General features: G+C 44.7%; 1 long non-coding RNA gene across 1 annotated transcript; it reads left to right on the top strand.

Annotated features, from left to right (window-relative positions):
- The first annotated feature begins 7,100 nt into the window (after positions 1-7,100).
- On the top strand, positions 7,101-11,517 carry LOC125718654 (uncharacterized). The gene is made up of 3 exons (XR_007384861.1): positions 7,101-7,223; positions 10,924-11,062; positions 11,222-11,517. It is a non-coding gene; the product is annotated as an uncharacterized LOC125718654 (long non-coding RNA).
- Positions 11,518-14,536: the final 3,019 nt, after the last annotated feature.

Below are 14,536 nucleotides of genomic sequence, written 5' to 3'. Positions count from 1 at the left end.
AATGCATTTCTGCATAGACACATATAGACAGAGCATGCGGAGCCAGTGGTGTGGCAGAGCTAGGGGAGGGTTAACCACAAAGATCCTAAAGTATCAGCAAGGTTTCTGGTGAGGTGGAGCAAGTGTGTTCAGAAAGAAGAAAACTCCATCATGTTTATCTGTTAAGAACGTAAGAAATTTACAAACGAGAGGAGGCCATTTGGCCCACATCAAGCCCATTATGTTTGTTAATTTATATGTTTGTGTATTACATTTTTTTAAATATAGATGTCCTGTGGACCCTCACAAGACACAAACATGACACAGGCGCTTATCATAAGTATAATATGATGAACATATAGTTACAGGAAATAGACACAGCTCTGTGTATGTAATGGCGGCTTAAAGAAAGTGTAGATGTACCCAATTGGAGGGTGTGACCAGCCAATCAGGGTGAGTTCTGCAGACAACACCATGCCCCTGAAGGTGTGTCCCATATACCAGTGCAATGCAATGCATATACCAAGGAAACCCAGTGTACTGGGCATACTTGACCATTCTCATGTACCCATTTTACATCATCTTCCATTGCCAAAGACCAGTCCCATTACTCAAGAACAGAAGTATGAAGGACGGTAAAAACCCCCAGGTGTCTCTCTTTCCTAGCCCCGAATATCAAGGATGCATCTGTTGCATCCTTGCCAACTAGAACAATCCCATGATTCATTGCATCCCAAGTTCGTTCCTGGGAGGCAAGTTAGCTGAAATGATCTTGCCAATAACACAAGTATGATCTTAGCATTCCTGGTATTGATAAACACCCCCATACTGAGGAGAGCTAAACACGGTGCATCGTCTTTGAGGTTTGCATTTTCAATAGATTGTCTTTGACTCTGAGTAGATAAGGGGTGAAAACATTGATTTTACCTGTGTGCAGAAATGTCACCTTCATGGGTAATGGGGGCACCAAAGCCTGCGTGACCCCCAGGCCCCTGTGCAGAATTAACAGCCTGCTTGAAGGGGGAATGAGCTCGGTGCAGACAGCCGTCTCTGATATGCCATTGGAATTAGTCTTCAAGGAGATTCCAGAAAATTCCAGCCAGCCCTAAGATGATCCGACAGCCAGAATCCAATTTAAAAATGTTTAGACAGCTGAGTGGTGTCCATTTTCTAATCATATGAGGGTTTCAAAGGCGGGACACTGAGATACTGTACATCGATACCATTAAATTAAAATATAAATGGAATGGGGTGTGTGCTTCTCTGAGGTTGTCGGGCTGTCCCTGGTTGTGTACTCCTGCTCTGCCGCGCATTTCAGGATCAAGAAAGAATTCTGCTGACATTATCATACCCACTGAGGTGAAGATTTAATTAACTCTTTATGATTCATTACAAATGAAGTCTTCGTATAACTAATGACTATTTAAGGAATCTTTCTTTTGGACTAATAATTAATGCATTTGTATTGTTCATCATCTTTAGGGCACAGCAGGATTAATGATAAATAGTTGGTTGTTGTTGGTTAATTAGGTTTAATTATGGTTAACGGTCTGTGTTGAGCCTTTGTCGTATTTTAAGTTGACTGTGTCCAAAGGTTTGGGTTGGTAACGACGCTTTTGCCGGCCATGCTGGTTCAGTAAGGTTAATTTGCTCATCCTGTACTGTGGGGTATAATTGTTTGGTTTGCATTCCATAGCAGGGATTCTGGGTTTGTTTGAATCGTTTATAATATTTGGCACGAGCTGTATTGGATCAGTGTTTGTGTTCATGCACAGATTACTGAAGTGTGGGAAGTTCCACGTCTTTCTCAGTATGGAGGAGGAGCGAGGTCGTTGTCCAGAAGCGAGTGTGATCTGCCGGTTTTCTACAACCTGCAGCGCAGTGGCTCCCTGAACCACATGTGTACCTGCAGCTTTCATCGGGACCTTCTCAGTGTTTTTCTAACCTCCCCTCCCCTGGCCCCCCCCCACCACAGCATGCCAGGATAGACGGCGGGGTCTCTGGCTGCTGTCCTGCAGCTCATCAAAAGGACACTGTGAGGTGCCTTGTGGTTTCCGGCACGTTCCGGCAGGGGCAGGGTATCATTACGGAAATGATTAGGGGATAGGGTTCTGAGCGGGGGGACTATCACGTTGATGGGACAGGGGCCGGACAAGGCCAGAATTCTGCGGGGGGGGACATGGTGTGAGCGGCTCTCCATCCGCTGATAATAAAACTCCTAAAGGCTCCCCTTCGTGTTCGTGGAAGTTTCCGGAACACCTCACTGGTGTGTCGACACGGACAGCTTCCTCACCATCTCTCTCAGAGGGGGCACCGGAGTTGTGCTTTTGTACTTTCCCTCTTCTTAGGCTTTTCATCCTGTTAAACTGTCCTCTGGGGACACGCAGGGACATGATGTCTGAGGGGGGTTGGGGTGGGGGGGGGTGTCTGGCTGCAGTGGAGAAGGGATTTTCCCACCAGTGCTGATTTGCACATGTTGAGTTTACATATTTCACGATGATCATACAATTGCAGAGCTAACAGCTCCAATGCTATGGGCTGCAGAGAGTCACCTACACACCATGTGGCACGTCTGCTTTGAGAAGAGACTGATGTCACTTCCTGTTCCTGGATGAAACCTCAGTAAGATCTCAGTAGGCCTAGAAAACTGTTTTCTTAACTTCACTTTGCTATGAATGACCTATTTTTTTTTTCATTTATTTGTGATTTTCTTCAAATTATCTATTGAAATATTAATTCACAGGAAACTTATAGTCAGTAAATGTACCAAAGAAGCAGTGTGACATTTTACTGATGCATGACTATATGTAATTATTATGTGTCCTTGTTCAACTGCCCTGTGTGCCTTAATTGCCCCTCAGGGACAAATAAAGTTTTTGAATTTGAATTTGAATTTGAATTATAAGCCTGCAGGTTATTCTGGAGCAGTAGCTAGTATTGTGATTAAAGACATTCATACTCATAGCTCAGAGACTGCTAGTTTAAATCCCAAGCAGGCCCTTCTGTTGTACCCTTGAGCAGTGTATTTACCCTGAAGTGTTCCGGTAATATCTCCAGCTGTGTACATGGGTAATGCTTGTTATCTGCTTTGGATAAGAGAGTCAGCTAAGCAGCTTAAATGTATGACTGGCAGAAAGAGGATCAGTGATTACGCAGGCAGTTTCCATTGATCTCAAAGAACGACGTGGTGGTTGAAATCTTAAACAGCAGCTTCTCCAGATGTGTTTCACATCTGGGGCTTCTGATATTAACCAATCCAGAAACGGTACGTGCTCCTGAGGTTTTGTTAACAGCCTTTTTTTTCGGGAGAATATTTTGGATATGCAGTGTCTGCTTGCTGATAGCACTGAACACACGCGAGGTGTTCGATGGTAAGGACTGTGCTGGACTCACACAGGTATGTTACCCCCCAGAGGTGCCACACTGCGGTTAGATAAAATGGAGGGTTTTGTCTAGAATGCTCTCTGCAGACATCCATCCCAGGAAAAATAATGGGAATTTAACACTAAGGACGTGTGTCTTTAACTCTGAGTTTGTGTGTTCAGTCATAGCATGTACACTGCCGACCAGTGCATCCTCCATCGAAGTCTGTTTGGCTTAAATTGAGCACAATGAACAGTAACAGTAACACTCACATTTAAAACTATACGACGCACCGAACGCCTGTGCGCCCTAATTAAAAGCCCGCAGAAACTCTCCATCCTCACTCTGAAGTAAACACACACAATTACCTTTTTTTTGTTATGTAAATATTCCCTCTCTTCTGTGTGTGAATGCGAAACGTGCAGTGAGCATTTTGGAACGGTTACATTTGAAAAACCTGCCCTTTAGTGTTAGTTTATGAAAATAAATGCCACTCGTCAAAAAAATAAAAAAAATCTTTCAAAGTATGCTGGGAATGCGGCGATCACGTCAGTTTCGCTGCCGCTTTCGGCTTCGCTAAATAATTAACATTTTGTATTTACATAATGGAATGTAAAAGCGGGACATTAAATGTGCTCTTAATGCAGCGCCGGTGCAGACGCGCACTCTGGGCCCAGATGGCGCCGTTTTCTACCTCTCCTGCATGCTGATGGCCTGATGTTTCAAATGCTGGAATTGTGGAGGCCGGCGACTGCTGAACACGTTCATGACGCACCCGGGCACTGGCCGCAGGATTTATTTGTTTTTAAAAAATGAGCCAGATTCCTGCATTTATCTGAAAAACATGCACACACACTCATACACACGCACGTTTGCATTCATAACTTTTTGGGTTATTCATATTCATTATATTATATGGGCATAATCCCACCAATGACAACTTTAACCCCTAACCAGCCGTAACCTTAACCATAACTAACCAAAACTAAAATATAAGACTTGTAGCATTTTTAGTATTTTGATTGCAGTCACAGATTTTTATAAAACTGAAATAAATGATTCCCACAGCATCAAAATAACACATCATTATCATTTGCTGTCTGTAAAGGATTAATGGGCTGCATTTTAACAAAGGTGTTTGGATGGGGAGGGGCGGCTGCTCAGAACGTGCATTCGCATGACAACGGGCCGCAGTTTCTCCCAACAGGGGGTTGCAGCCCAAGTTCACTTCTGCTGCTTTGAAAACGGTGTTTCATGACCGCAAGTCAACCAACAATGCTTGTCTTTCTTAATTGGGGAGGGAAAAGGGTCCCCACTCTAGGAGTTTGTATAGACAGTAGCCTCTGCAGGTGAGGCTTGGACTATGCACTGGGCTAACATGCCCCCACTAAGAAGCGAGAGTGGCCACGGACAGCGCCCTCTGCAGGTGAGGCTCGGGAATTTCTGTAACGTGACCATATGTTAGTAAGGGCCTTAATATGCTGAAGTGAGATTCCAGTGTAGAAACATTAGTTGGCCTGGGTCAATTTTCTGTCTCATGTCCCCACTGTGATATGAAACTTAGAGGGGTCATTACAGCTGTCGGCCTCCAGGGAGCAGTAAGGGTCTCCCCGCAGTGATGCTTTCACAGTAACTGACAGGCCGTCTCATTCTATTAGCCGTCGTTCTGCTGTGACGGTGATAAGAATGAGAGACAGAGCAATGGGCCAGCGGATGCTAGCGGAGCAGAATCGCAGAGAGATTTACTGACCGTGTTAGCACACGTGATGATGGATGCACTGCTAGGCCGCGGGGGATGAGGGTGGAACGAAAACGAGATTAATGCAAACATCAAGGTACATTTAATAAGGTGTGAAAGAAAATGTTTTCAAAAGCGTAACGGCAACAATGATGGTCTTCAAAACCGCAGTGAGAATGTAAACGGCACCGGTTTGAGGTGAAGGCTGATATGTGTAAAATGTCAGGTTGGTCCTTTGTGTGTGTTGAAGTGACATTTGCGTCCCCAAATTCAGGAATTAGGCGCTGTTTCATTTTTACAATAATGGCCGAAAATTCCAGTGACCAGCTATATCTTAATAGTACGGCTCCTCTATTTATCTCTTCATATGAGAGAAAAAAACGAAGGGTTAATGGCATTGCTAAGCAACGCAGACAGACAGATGGACTCCTAGACAAAGGACCTTCATGGCAGCCAGGCTTGGTCAGATTGAGTGCGTATGATTCCCTGGGATACAGCTTTCACTCAGTGTGGGAGGGCATGTAGGGGGGGCGGGGGTGACCGGCACGCGACCCCTTGCATGACAAATGACTCGCAGATTGAAATTAGGACTGCAGTTTCACGCTAAGGAATTAGCGCCGTTGACATTGCAGGGATGTTTGTCTGGCTACGCTGTTTGGCCGGCCTTTGCACACACTGACCACGTGAACCCTCCCCGATGGTATCAGGGGCTTTCATGGTGACCTCACCACGGCGCCGCCCTGCAGGTTGCTGACGTCGGAATAGCATTTCCCAGCCAATCCCGTGAAGTTAAACCTGCACCTTTTCCCCTCTCCTTCCTTTTTATCCCACGTCTGACTGGTAGGTGTCAGTCCTCTGCATCTCACCCCAGGACTCATCGCATCCTCCCCCGGACGCTACACCCAGCGCCACTCGGACCAGAACCAAGCTTCAGCCAACCCTCGCACTCATCATATGGTCCAGGGCAAAAGAGAACCCAGCAGGCTGGTTTCTGACACTGCAGGCTTGGAACCACACCTGTTTGTTCACATGCTCTAACATTTCGGGCAGGCAGCTGATCAAAAGCTCGTAAGGAATTTTCCTAAATCTACATCAGATGCCCCCCCCAACATCAATTAAATAATGAAACGACTCTGAAACATTCCTACTTCAAAGAACAAAGACTCGGGGAAAAAAAAAGATATAAGGGTGGTCTGTTTGAAAGTTTCTAACCTAATAAGGAGACTGTAGTCCTGTGGAGTTTTGGTATCGCTGTAAGCATCTTATAAGCCTTGACCCATGATACTCAATTGATTTTCATCTAAAGTGGAAATAACGTCAAATGAGGGTAGACGTCCGTCTCTCCGTGCCTCCAGTTCTGAAACAGCTCTGTTCTGTGATATTTCCATGCCTGCACATGACTTTCAGGCTGCTCTATATCTGTGTGGGTCTCGCCTCATTTCACCTCAGATATTCAAGAAGTCTGCAGCTGCTTTAACTGCGTTGGTCATGTGGCTGAGCCAATCAGAGTGCCAGGACCTCATAACAAACATAGCCGTTGGTCATGTGGCTGAGCCAATCAGAGTGCCAGGACCTCATAACAAACATAGCCGTTGGTCAGTTAATTTTACTAGCTAATAGAGGCATGTAATAAGCTCGGCACGTATCACTGTTTATGACACATCAAGCTGTGAGTTTTAAGTTTCATCAGCAAAGCAATCAGGAAGAGAGTGTAGGAATCGGCTTTCAGATCAGCTGGCACAGATGCGGCTCCGCGACGCCGCTCAAAGGGAAGCCCCGCCCACCTCTGCCACCCGCCCACCTCCGCCCACCTCCGCCACCCGCCCGCCACCGCCATCCGCCCAGCTGGCATGCAAAATGACCACGACGCTCAAACACGAGAGACGTTTATTGGGGTTTCTGTATCCCACCCTGCCACACCGGAGGCAGGAATGCTTTCATCTCTGTGTTTACTAAAATGGGAAGAAAGGGATGGCGGGGGAGGGGGGGGCTGATGCATGGGGGGGCTGTTCTACATGAATCACCATGGAAAACTTCAGCTGGTAGCGGCATGCAGGTCTGCCACCGCAGAATGAACCCCTCTGACCTGGAATGGGCTCACGTTGACTCAGATCCTTCACGCGAAGACTCCTCACTCATGCAGGTACACAGGAATTCTTCTGTATTTATGACCCGCCTCCATGAGAGACACAGTGGGACGGTCAGGTAATGTAAAGGTGACTGAGTGAATAAGGCCGGTGTGAGTGTGGTTACCGCATTCGTCGCACTGCTGCGGATCTCAACCTGCCGACTGGGTAACAGCTCATCGGAGGCAGAATGAGGTCATAGTCAAATGATGCAATGAAAATATAAAAACCAGCAAAAAGCTTGATGACACTTTACCTGAAGCTGCCATCTATAATGCACTATAGATGCATTCATAATGCATTATAATAGTCAATATAAGAATTAATAAAGCATTACAGCATCTTCTATTGACAGTCATAGGGCAATATAATGTTAATTACAATACTTCATAAACAACAATGAAATTGTCATCTATAATGCACTATAGATACTCTCATAATGCATAATAATGGTCTGAATAAGCATTAAGGATGCTTTGTACTGCATTATGAAGGTATCTATAGAGCATTCATAATGCATAACAAAAATAGCTATAATGTGTTATGTCTTTCTATAAATATTTATAGCCATATTTATAATGAATTATGAAAGCTTCACTTGTGATTGAAACTGTTTTGATTTGGCTCCTTAACAGCTGTTACTGCATGTCACTTTGGACAAATTAAAGGTATTATAAATGTAAAGCTAAAAACTAAAAGCTCATGTTTACAATGTAAAGCTCATGATTCGTTTATGTTGGTTTTAAAAAACAAAGGAAATTGAGGAGTTAGATTAAGATAGTTTCTTATTGTGTGCTTTCTGTTGTAAGACATTAAATTGTGAGACTAAGTGACAGCAGGAAAACTGAAATGTGGCTCTGCCTCTACCCAACCCGCTGAAAGTGAGGCTCTGCCTCTACCCAACCCGCTGAAAGCGAGGCTCCGCCTCTACCCAAGCCGCTGAAAGCGAGGCTCCGCCTCTACCCAAGCCGCTGAAAGCGAGGCTCCGCCCCTACCCAACCCGCTGAAAGCGAGGCTCCGCCTCTACCCAACCCGCTGAAAGCGAGGCTCCGCCTCTACCCAACCCGCTGAAAGCGAGGCTCCGCCTCTACCCAACCCGCTGAAAGTGAGGCTCCGCCTCTACCCAACCTGTGGAAAGCGAGGCTCCTCCCGCTATGTATGGTCTAGAAGAAAGCCCCTCCTTTGGCATTTCAGTGAGAAGCTATTCTTCAGTGGTCCCTGTAGAACCACAAACATGGCCCTTACGGGCTTCTCTACTGCAAGATCAAATACTGAGTTTCTCTGATGTTTAATTTCCAAACAGTGGACCACTGGCCCTGAAAGGTACCTCTACTCACATACCTTCAAATGATCTGCAGTCACTGCAGTGGTTTCTAACTGCGGAGCATGCCCACCCCCTGCCCCCCCCCCCCACACACACACATTACACATGGAAAATGAGCACCAGGACAGCCATAAATGTAGACTTCCATAGGTCCCTATAGGGGATCTGTGTCCAACGGCTCATAAAACACCCACGGAGCATTTGGCTTTACCTGAAGGTCCTGTGTAGAGCTCTGCTGGTCAATACAGACTGAGTAACAGTCTGAGGTGTTTTTATTACTCAGGATTAACCCCTGGAGAAGCGCTGCCTCATTGTTAAGACCACAGTAACCAGGCATTACTGACAACAATTTATATTACAGCAGCAGACAAACATCTATCAATCTATCTTCCAATCGCATATGCCGGTCATGTGGGGTCCAGGAGCCTATCCCAGACAGCATAGAGACATCTCCAATTCACAACAATCGACTGCAGCATCTATGTGGGGTATCTGGATGGGAAATGTTCAGCGTGAAACCTACCTGGCAATTATTGATCAATGCGATGACCCGAAAGCCAGGATTCAGCACAAATGGATTCTGCCAAGTTCAACAAACGCGCATCAGATTGCATAGTGGAACTGGAAGCAAATGTGGGGCGAGTCATCAGCCTGCAAAGCCTTAAGGGAAGTCAGGAGAGTTGTAGTTAATACCCTATCAATCCGTCTGCTTGAAGCAGTTGGCTGTCAAGCCTTGGTTTTAATCCGCTTTTCATACTCGAGTGTCTGCGAGCATAAATACGTTAAAGTAAATGTTCTTCAGGGTTTCCTACTCAGTTTTAAAACCACATTTTCAAGCTGATCTTCTGGCATAACCCGAGCTGTGTTTTTCAGGTGTTTTTATTGCCATAATAGCAGAGGGGAGGACTCGAGTCACTGACTCCTGAATGAACTCTGACATAAGTCACAAATTTGATGACTTGTGAATCCACTTGGTAAAACGGATGGAAAGACCTGGATTCGACATGGATGGCCTTGAGGGCAAATACTTGAAACCTGGACGATTTGGACCCTGTGACAAGAGAAGACTTAAGATTATAATCCCCCTCTGGATACCATAATGTTAATGTTATAATTTCAGTGTATATTAATTCTCTTCTATCTGTATTTTCAATTAGCTGAATGCAAGGACTCCTGAGATAGTTTTATGGAGTGGGACTGTGATTGAGACACTCTCTCTGCCTGTAAAGAACATATCCTATGACATACTCTGCCTGGTTTTTTGCTGCAGTAAGTTTTAATCACTAAATACATAGGTAGGGACTCAAGTTATATAACTCTCAACATGACTTCGATAAAACTCACAAATTTGATGACTTTTGACTTAACAGCAAAAATGATGGAAAGACTTAGACTTGACTTGGACTTGAGGAGAAATGACTCGAGACTTGACTTGGACGGCAATGTTTTGACACGAGACTTGACTTGAACTCGCCAAGGAATGACTTGTTCCATCCATCCTTCCATTTTCTGAAACCAGTTATCCTATTCAGGGCTGTGGGGGTCCAGAGCCTATCCCAGGCACCTATCCCTGCATAATAGTGCATAATAGTTGCTTAAAATAAATGTTCGTTAAAAACAAAAAATCTATCTACACTATGCTTAGTTGAATTTAATTGAGTCATAAGGTCTCCACAACAGAGGCTGTGGTTTGGGGGGGGGGGGGGGTGGGGGAGATGATTGCCCCTTTCTTTGCTAGTGATAAGTTTTCGAAAACCTTTCACCAAGGGAAACACTGTAAAACCAAAGGAGGATAGGGGATACAGCCCCTTTAATATGCTGCAGATATAATTTCATCATTTAAATTGCACTGAGTTCTCTTTTGTCTAATGTGTGTTATTAACTCCCTTTATGTAGCAATGCTATATTAAGTCACTTTAATATACTGCTGATGAATGAATATTAGTATCATTGTTGTTGATATTAAGAGAAAATTCCAGGGTGGGCAATGATTCAGTAATTCGCTCAGGATGTCATTATATGACCGGAAGATTCTTTTCTCAGCCAATTAAAACTCTGCCTGGCCATCTCTGTGGACACCAGCAATACAGACCAGGATTAATGCATCAGGCATGTTGTAGTGAGCTTATGGACCCTAATGTTCTTCAAAGCCATGATGCTGTTCTTGGACAGGATGTTCAGGGACAGGATGAGGTTCTAGTCACAGAGGATGTCCTGCAGCAGGAATGCTCAATCCATCACCGGCAACCACGCTACTGCTTTAATGGCCGTCGAATGTGGCAATTGTACTTTTCCTTAGAGTTCCTCACCTTTATTGATGGATTGTTGATGTAAGCCAAAGAAGTGGCTGGTATGGTCCTTTACCATCATAATGATGGTGATTTGTCTCCTAGGAGGTCCCTAATTATGGAAGCGGTCACCAGGAAGGCCTTCCGTGTTCCGGCCCACTGATTTAGAATTCCCTTCCCTGATTACATCTCAGTTTGAAACACATGACTGCAATTTCACCTCCCGCTGTGAGGAACAGACCAGGTAAAGCCTTCGTTTTTTTTTTTTTTTTAACATCGCATCCGCCGCACTTCCGCGTCGAGTTAACAGGAGCATGTCATCAGTAATCAGCCGTCGTCTGGGATGCTTCTCAGAGTAGAGAAGACGCGCCTTAACGGTTTCTTTTTTTTTTTTTGGTTCCAGTGTTCGTTTCATGTTTGGACGACATTTCTGGAGTGAGAGGTTGTCCTGGTGCAAATCTGATGAAGGCTGGCGGAGTAGCAGAGCACTAACAGAAAACACAATGCAGAATGCATGCGCACGGCCTTGGGATAACAAGCCAAGGAAATCAATAGTATTTACAGAAGGGTCCCCCATCTCACGCGTCTACATACAGCGAAAAGTATTTAATGATGACACATGAAGCACAAATGGGCCCCAAAGGAAGTCGATATATTTTGCAGCCATTTTCTCAGTGTTTTGTTCAGAAACGGGATGCATGCCACAAATATCTCGTGAAAGACGGTGTCTTCAAATCTGCTCGAGCTCGACGGAGCCGGAGGGATGACAAGCTATGATTTCACCACCATTTTTTTTTCCAAGGAAACGTCTGCCCTTGTGGCCCCAAAATACGTGTGAACAGCATTTATGAGGTAATAGTACAATCTTATGTCGTTACTTACTTATCACTTGCTGCTCATACTTGAGAAGGATAAAGCGTTTATTCATTTTTTTTTTATTAAAGTGACATACTTCATTTATAATAATGTTTCACTGAAAATGTTCAGGGTAGGAGTTAGCTTCAAAGGTACAACAGCGAAATCCGTTCTGGATCTTGCAATTTTACGGTTAGATATCTCCTACCATGATGCACATACTCACTGAATCATTCCATCTGAGCGTAAAGCACAATGTATTCCTAGACTTTATGATCTTGACAGATGCTGAAAACACCATTGTTTTGGAACCTACATCAAATCCTGCTCATAGTTTCCAGGTTCACACAGTTCTTACAGCCCGTGGTGGAATCTTGTACAATTCTCTCTACATTTTAGTTGTGCTATGCTATTGTGGGGGGGGGGGGGGGGGGGGGAGTATTCTGTAATATAATGATAACAATATAAAAATGATTCTTCAGAGTGTTAAACACGGCAGTTAACAGAAGGGAGAATCAGGAAAGCATGCAGCAGATGTTGACATCAAGATGAGGACACCAGGAGTAATGATTAGCTCTGCTCTCCGCGGATTTCCCGTATGCAGAACTGTGTCACTGTAAGCAAGCGAGCGTCCCTCTATGTCAAAAGCTGTTTCTCTATTCGATGGCCACGTCATGTGATTTCCTTTGGATACGTACCGAATCGTCTAACTTTCAATTTTCAAACGAAATTTGTCCTTAATGTACTACTATAATTAGGTTTATTATAATTTCACACATTTTAAATTACATATGCCAGTATTAAATTTCTTTTCTCTTTAATTAATTTCTAATTTGGTACTAGTGTTTAACATTTAAAAAAAAGAGGATTATGTAGCGCAGTATCTAGTATTTTTGCGAGCATCTAAGCCGAAGATAGGGCAAGGAGGTAGTTCTCCTCATGACAGAACAGAAGCATAGTGACCCCTAGAGGTCAATATGAAAATAACAAGATGCCGACAATGTTGGTTGAGGAGATGAAGTCATAGCTCCGTTTTCAGCCCCTGTCCTTTGACGTGGCCAGCTGGTGCTAATTCTTGTACACAGTTTCCAAACCATCTCACCCAAATGTACGCTGAAATCACAGTTTCACAAGCACTCAGTTTCCTGTTAATTATTCTGGATGGGATTCAATGAAAACGACAGACTGTTTTTGATTTGCGGTTTCAGTGTATAAAAAATCAGGGGGAAATTATTTTGCAGAGAGTGTTGGAAAAACAAGCATAAAAGTACAGCAGATTCAATGTGTGGGCGGTTCGGGAAGTGTGACTGTTTGATATAACCATAAATATGTATTTGCTTTTTATTGTAGACTAAAGACCGACATCAATCTAAAACCAATGTTAATCTGTTTGGAGGATACGTGCAATATGACGCAGATGTGAAATGTGCGCTTATGCTGTAGCGTAGTAATGTGACAGATTGATATGTATCTTGACTGGCAGGCGGGACATTTCAGGAGGACGGTGAAGTGTGGTAACTTCATTAGCTTCTGCATAGGGGAGCCGAAAACGCGGTATTAAGGCTGTCGTGTTTCGCTGATTTTACTGAGGCAAGATAGCTGTTCATCACCAACAATCTTACGACTCGTTAGAAAAATGCTGCACACCCCATTCGCATGGTGATAGCTGTGCTCAGAAAACTAGCTCATGACTCATTAGTGGTACATAGCTCAGTTAAACGTTAGTGGCTGTTTACTGGATCGACTCACCGGCACAGGCGTACCTGTGTTGCCGAGCCTGAGGTCTCTGATGATGTCGGGGCACGGAGGTAAAGCTGTGAAACCCGCGCGAGATGCATTTCTCCTATGATCGGGCCAGATATCTGAGCAGTGCAGCCCAGGTAGCCTCAGGGCACTGATGTTCTTTAAGAAATTTAATGGAGAAAAGTCTTATCTGAGACTGCGCCCCCAGAGGCATCCAGCGCACACGAGATCTAGACCCAGATCAATCCCCAGACCTCCACCGAAACTCAGAGCACTCCAAATATTCTACAATATCAACTGCAGGAACCTTGCACAGACTTAGGCGTGAACCAATTACAAGTAGTCATTGGATATCTCACAATAATAACTTAAATCAGAATATGATCGTTTCCAAATAATGTGGCCTGTTCTGAGTGCACAAGTAGCCGTGAATAAGGGTATGAAACATTACTGATGATTGGATGGTGTCAAAGAGGGTGGCAATGCTGAAATACAAAAGGGAAACCCCCAGATGGATGGGCTAGAGACCCTCAGGTACTGAGACTCAGTCCCGGGTCTCTCCGTGACAGAAGGGTCCGTACTCGACACCCATCTATCTGCCATTAGAGATTCGGAATGAATGTCATTATCCGCCGTTTACTGACCGACTTATGAGTCCTCGCATAGATGACAAGATGCTTGTTTAATATGAATAAAGCAGACGACTGAGTAAAACCAGCATGTCGTTACGGTGATTTATAGGGTGGCGACTGCATAAGGACCTTGCAGGACCTCTCGTGCTGCCATGTCTACTGCTGGGCCGGGGGCGGGGAGGGACTCGGCTTTCCAGTCATCACCTGCAGCCTGCCAATTAATGACGGCCTGGGGGGGGGGTTGTGGTTTGTAGAGCAGCGGGGGGCAGGAGCCAGAGGGGTGAGATAAAAAGTATTCATAAGCGTTTACTTGTTCTCCCACAATTGGTCTTGGCGTTGCTGTAATCTCAGGGCTGGGTACCCTCCATAATGGGACCATTAATAATTTTTGATTTATTAATAATGTACCATTTTTGTTTTACGTCCACAAGCGTGGTGTGGGACCCCACGGTTTTTAATGAGCATTTTTTACACTCGCAAGGGGTGCG

Source organism: Brienomyrus brachyistius, chromosome 23, assembly GCF_023856365.1.
Source record: "Brienomyrus brachyistius isolate T26 chromosome 23, BBRACH_0.4, whole genome shotgun sequence".
In the NCBI taxonomy this organism is placed as follows: Eukaryota; Metazoa; Chordata; class Actinopteri; order Osteoglossiformes; family Mormyridae; genus Brienomyrus; species Brienomyrus brachyistius.
This window is presented reverse-complemented; position numbering and strand designations above follow the sequence as displayed.